This window comes from Chinchilla lanigera, unplaced genomic scaffold (assembly GCF_000276665.1).
Source record: "Chinchilla lanigera isolate Chin_1 unplaced genomic scaffold, ChiLan1.0 scaffold00040, whole genome shotgun sequence".
Classification (NCBI taxonomy): Eukaryota; Metazoa; Chordata; class Mammalia; order Rodentia; family Chinchillidae; genus Chinchilla; species Chinchilla lanigera.
The window spans coordinates 697,035-703,511 of record NW_004955441.1 but is presented as its reverse complement, the minus strand read 5'-3'; the positions used below and the strand labels follow the sequence as shown (position 1 = coordinate 703,511).

At 42.5% G+C, this 6,477-nt stretch overlaps 1 pseudogene; it reads left to right on the top strand.

Moving 5' to 3' along the window:
• LOC102009655 overlaps positions 1-6,477 on the top strand; it is a 14,785-nt pseudogene that overhangs the window by 6,292 nt on the left and 2,016 nt on the right.

The following is a 6,477-nucleotide window of genomic DNA, read 5'->3' as shown; positions in this document are numbered from 1 at the left end:
GGGGGACTTAGCAAATTACAGACAAAATGGTAGGAAATTATCAATGGTTATCGTTTTACATATTATTATCTACAAAATAGTTTCTCAGGAAAACAAATAGACAAATAATAGTGAGATAGAGACAAAAGAGGTAGGAGATTATCAAGAGTTGTTGTGCTATACTTTGTCTAATAATTTTTAATGGGAAGTTCCATATACAAAGTTATTTCTGTCTGGCCTGATACTGATAGCCAGCACCTGTACCACTGCAATTCTCCCTAAAGACCAACCCACAATAACATAAAACCTCATATGCATCAGGATGGTTCTCACTAAAGTACTAAGTGTTAGGCAGGGTGTGGAAAGAAGGGGACCTTTGTGCACTGCTGGAGGAAAGTAAAATGGTGCGGCCACTGTGGAAAACAGGATGGAATTTCCCCAGAAAATTAAAAAATAGAATTACTATATGATCTAGGAATTCCACTTCTCAGCGGATACTCAAAAGAATTAAAAACAAGGACTCAAAGGGTTGTTTGTACAGCAGTGTTCACGGCAGTATTACTTGCAAGAGCTAACGTGTGAAAGCAATCTAAGCGCCCCCTGGTGGGCGATGGGCACTAAAATGTGGTCTGTGCACACAAGGGAGTTGTATTTAACCTTAGACGGGAAGGAAATTCTGACGCATGTTAGCACATCGGCATACCCTGGGAACATTATGATCATGTGAAATAAACCAACCAGAGAAGGCCAAATACTGTATGATTTCATGTGTGAAAGGTACCTAGGGGAGTAAAAGTCGTAGAGATAAAGAGCGGAATGATGTTTCCCAAGAGCAGGGACAGAGAAAAATGGAAAATGGTTTAATATGTGCAGAGTTTCCGCTTTTGCAAAATGAAGAGTTCCGTGGATAGATGTTAGTGATGGTGAGAAAACAGCCTGAAGCTGCTTAAGGTCACTGCCACATACACTTCAGTATGGTTAATATGGTCCCACCACACCTATTAGTATGGCTAAAGTCCAAAAAATAACAACCTGAAACACTAGTGAGGATATTTCACAAGCACTTTCATCACTGATAAGAATGTAAAATGGTAAAATCACTTGGGAAGACAGCAAGATTTGGTTGTTTGCTTTGTTTTTTTAAGACAGGGTCTTGCTATGCAATTCAGGCTACCCTAGTACTGACTATGTAGCCCAGGCTGGCCTCAAACTCATAGCAATCCTCCTGCCTCAGCCTCCTCAGTGCTGAGATTACAGGGATGCACCATTACACCAAACAGATTTTTTGTGATTGTTTGTTTGTTTGGAGGGCTGGGGATTGAACCCAGGGTTTCACGCTTGCAAGGCTCTATCACTGAGCTACTTTTTTTATCTTTATCTTTTTTTATCTTTTACTTTTTTTATCTTCTTTTTTTTTTTTTTTGAGGCAATCTTCTTACAAAGCTAAACACAGACTCACCAAATGACCCAGCAATCATTTCCTAGGTTTTTGCCCAATTAAGTTGAAATTTTATGTCACACAAACCTTCACATGGCTGGGCTTGGTGGTATGTACCTGTAATCTCAGCACTTGGGAGGCTGAGGCAGGAGGATCACCACAAATGAGAAGCCAGCCTGGGCTACATAGTGAGCTCAAGGCCAGCCTGAACTGCATAGCGAGACCCTGTCTCAAAAAGACCAAAAAAAAAAAAAGGTTAGGGTGGTATATGGTATATTTTGTGTTCCCTTACCAACTCCCCTTTTTGAACTTTTATTTATTTGTTTATTTTTGGTGCTAGGGATTGAACACAGGGCCTCCAGCAAGCCAAGTACATGTTCTGCCACAGAGCTAAGCCCAGTACTTCTTTTCCCCCCTGTGGTACTGGAGCCTGGACACTGGGGTGATCCACAACAGAATCATGGGCCCAGAACTTTTTTTTTTTTTTTTTTGAGACAGGGTCTCACTATGCAGTTCAGGCTAGCCTTGAGCTCACTTTGTAGCCCAGGCTGGCCTCGAACTCACAACGATCCTCCTGCCTCAGCCTCCAAGTGCTGGGATTACAGGCGTGCATCACCACACCCGACTATGCCCAGAACTTTTTTTTGTTTTGTTTTGTTTTCCGGTACCGGGAATTGAACTCACGACCTCACGCTTGCCAGGCTGGCGCTGTGCCGCTTAGCTAAATCCCCAGCCCCTGCCCAGAACTTTTAATTTTTTTATTTTGAGACAGGATCCTGCTAGGTTTGCCTAAAACTTGCAATCCTGCTAGGCTGGTCTGAAACTTGCAATCCTTCTGGCCCAGCCCCCAAGTAGCTGGTATTAAATTGGTATTAAGGGCATATGCTACTGTGTCTTAACTCATTTAAAAAAAAAATATTTAAAAATTTCACCCTCAGGAGAAAATAGGACCACAGACCACATTTTGTTTCCCACCACTAGAAAGGAATTAGAGTCCCCAGCAAAAAAAGGAATTAGAGTCCCCCAATTTTTCTAGATACAATTTGTTCACAGCAGCAGCATCCAAGAGTCCTGGAAGGAGGCCAGAGCCAGGGCTGTCACAGGATGTGTCCATGTGGGATGTGAATATGGTGATTTAGAGAAGGGAAATGCTGTCAGGGGAACAATAACACGTTAGCTGAAAAATTATATCTAGTGCCAAAAAAAAAAAAAAGACCTCAGAAGTTAATACAGATCTACAGAGTACTCTTCTTAAAAAATTACCATCTATAGTAATTTGCATATATTTTGTGTGTGTGTGTGTGTGTGTGTGTGTGTGTGTGTCTTTTTGAGACAGGGTCTCACTATGCATTTCAGGCTGGCCTTGAGCTCAGGCTGGCCTTGAACTCCCAATGATCCTCCTGTCTCAGCCTCCCCACTGCTGGGATAACAGGAGTGCGCCACCACGCCCGGAAGTAATTTGCATGTATTTATTAGGCTTGTGTGAAGTTTTTTGTGCTTCATATTGGTGTGAATCATCTTTTTTTTTTAACCTTTTGAGACAAGGTCTCACTGTGTAATTCAGGCTGGCCTTGAGCTCACTTTGTAGCCCAGGATGGTCTCAAACTTGCAAGGATCCTCCTGCCTCAGCCTCTCCGAATCCTGGAATCAAGGTGTGTGCCACCACACCCGGCTCACAGAAACTCAGTTTTCAAATAAACTCATGGCACCATTTTTGGCTTGTTTCATCCAGTTCTTTATTCAAGGTAAGAAGGACCCGGTATAAGTTTAATTGGCTAGCCAATTCTAAACAAACTACCTGACAACACCACAAGGCTTTTTATTTTATTTTATGTTGTTTGTTTGTTTTGAGACGGGATCTCGCTATTGCAGGCACACCCAGGAGGCAGAGGCAGAAGCACTGCCATTAGTGTGAGGCCAGCTGGGGCTACAGAGTTAGTTCAAGCCTGAACTACATACAGAGACCCTATCTTGAAAGAAAAAAAAAACAAAGAAAAAAAGGAAATAAGTATAATTGCTTGCACAATGGTTTACTTCTAGGCAGAGTAACTGAATACTTAAAGGATAGACACTGTAAACCCTTGTGAAGCTTTCAAATAATGAACAACATAAACACATTATCTATTGGTAAAATAAAGTCACCAAATAAATTTTCTGAAAAGAGAAAGGACTGCCCATAAAGTATTAATGTTTAAAAGCAAGGAAAGACTCCTGCGAGGTAAACTTGAGTCATCTGTAGGAAAATGGATGCCCTTCGAGACCGCAGTGTTCAGTGAAATAAACCAGACGCGCAAGTTTAAATATCACGTGGTTTGTCTTACGTGAGAATCCCAGAGAAAAGGTAAAGAGCAAAATTAAAGATATGCAGTAGGAAGCAGGGAGATACTTCCTTCTCAAAAGGGAAAAGGACCAAGAGATGGAGGGAGCAAGGAGGGAGGAAAGGGATAAGGAATGAAAAAAGGGATCGGGGGCCGGGGATATAGCACAGCGGCACAGCGCCTGCCTGGCAAGCACGGGGTCCTGAGTTTGTTTCCCGGTACCAAAAACAAAGAAAAAAAGGAACTGAGACATATTATGTACATGTACAAATTCCACACAAGAAATATAAACTTTATGTACTAATAAACTAAAATTTTATAAAAGACCACTGTGGGCTGGATGCGGTGGTGCACACCAGTACCCCCAGCACTCGGGAGGCTGAGGCAGTAGGATAGCTGCGAGTTTGAGGCCAGCCTGGGGGAGTGAGACCCTGTCTCAAAAAGAAAACAAAAGCCAAACAAAAGACCACTGTGATGGTAAATATAATAGAAAATGTGCTGGGCGTGGTGGCACATGCCTATAATCCCAGCACTTGGGAGGCTGAGGCAGGAGGATTGCTGTGAGGCCAGCCTGGGCTACAAAGTGAGCTCAAGGCCAGCCTGAGCTACACAGGGAGACCCTGTCTCAAAAAGGTAAAAACAGAGAAAAGAAAAAGATAATAATAATAGAAAACATCTGATCTTGCACTCAATCCTTATATACAGTATTCGGCTGTGAGTGCTTCTTCCTGTTTTGCTTCCGGCTTCTTCCTGCAGTGTATTTCTCTGCACGCTGAAATTAGTGTGTCACTTTAGAGGATAATGTGGCCTGACCCATCCAACTTATATTCCACCCTCCTTCCCCTTTCTGTACTGCTGCAGAGCACTAAAATTCACAGTTCAGTTTCCTGTGCAGATAAGACTTTCGATGTCCGCTAGCTTTAGCCTCGTAGATGCATTTGCGTGTGACGCAGAAGGCCGAAAAAAGACAGAAGCTGTTCTCCCGCTCCTCTTGTCTATTTCTCTATTTTATTAGTACACGTGCGCGGTGCGCAGCGATTACCTTTACCGCGGGAAGTTTGTACACGTACAGAACGCGTCTCAAGTCTCGCTCATCCCCTCTTCCGACTGCGCCCCGCTCCCTCCAGCTTATGTTCCCTTTCTCATTTGAAAAAGCTCTCTTCGTCATAAAGTGCTCATAAAGAAGAAAGAAAGTCTCTTTTTGTCTATGGTCCTCTCTTTTTTTCCTTATTTTTGGTCTTCGCTATTTTGTTCTTTATTTGTATTTTGGGTTTCTCATATAAGAGAAACCACGTGATATTTAAACTTGTGCATCTATTTATTTCTCTTCACATTACGGTCTCAAGGCGCATTCCATTCACCTACAGCTGCCTCAAGCTTAGCCCACTCTATGATACAGCAGTCCTCTATTGTGTATATTTGGCGTTTTGTTTTGTTTTGTTTTGTTTTGTTTTTGTCATTTTGAGACAGGGTCTCGCTGTGCAGTTCAGGCTGGCCTTGAGCTCACTTTGTAGCCCAGGCTGGCCTTGAACTCGCAACGATCCTCCTGCCTCAGCCTCCCGAGTGCTGGGATTACAGGCGTGTGCCACCACGCCCGGCCTTCATTGTATATAAATACCACATGTTCTTTATCCATTCATCTGTTGACAGGCATATAAGCTATTTCCAAGATTTAGCCATTATAAATTGTACTCCTATAAACATAGTACGCCTGTGTCACTGTGGTATGATGTCTTCAACTCTTTGGGACTATACCTGTAGGAGGAACAGCTGAGGGGCTGGGGATTTAGCTCGGTGGCACAGCGCCTGCCTGGCAAGCGTGAGGTCGTGAGTTTGATTCCCAGTACCAGAAAAAAATAAAAAAAGAGGAACAGCTGAGTCAAATAGAATTTCTATTTTTACATGTAGAGGAATCTCCACTCTGGTTTTCATAGTGGTTGTACTAGTTTACATTCCTACCAACAACGTACAAGGGCTCCTTTCTCCCAATGGCCTCGCCAGCATTTGTTATTATTTATTTCTTACTGATGTCTATTTTGTTTATTCTTCAAAGGACCAGGTCGTTGGCCACTGCCCTTTGCTCATGTAGTGGTCTGTCCTGCGTGTAGGACATACGGTGATACCTTGGTTTACACACTTAATTTGATTTACAATTTTGGGGAGTATGGCTGCATTTGTGTTTGTGTGGGGAAGACAGTGTTTGTCACTTGATGTGGAGTTTGTGAATGGACGCAAATTTTTGCCAAATGTTTTTATTTGTGAACCAAATTGTTAGCAAATAGAAGTGCTCATAAACCAAGGCATTACACTATCTTCTCTAGTTCTTTTTTTCCCTCTCCTTTTCTTTCTTCTACTTTTCTCTTATTTTCCTCAATAAACATCACCTCTCTTTTTCTTATTTTTTTCTCATTTTCTGCAATAAACATTACACAATTATGCTCAAAAAAACCTGGCTCATTGATTCATTAATGCTTTGTTTTTTGTTTGTGTGTTTGTTTGTTTGTTTGTTTGAGACAGGGTCTTGCTATGTAGCTCAGGCTGGTCTTGAACTCACTAATGAATCTGGTCTCAGACTTGCGGTGCTCTTCCTGTCCTCCGGCCTCACCCTTCCAAGTGCTGGGATTACAGGCATGTACCACCACCATGGCCAGCTCCCAATTCACAGATTACTTTTCTGATCCTTATAATTTCCTTCCTTATACCAGCTCTGAACTTGGACTGTTCCTGTTTCTCTAGGACCTC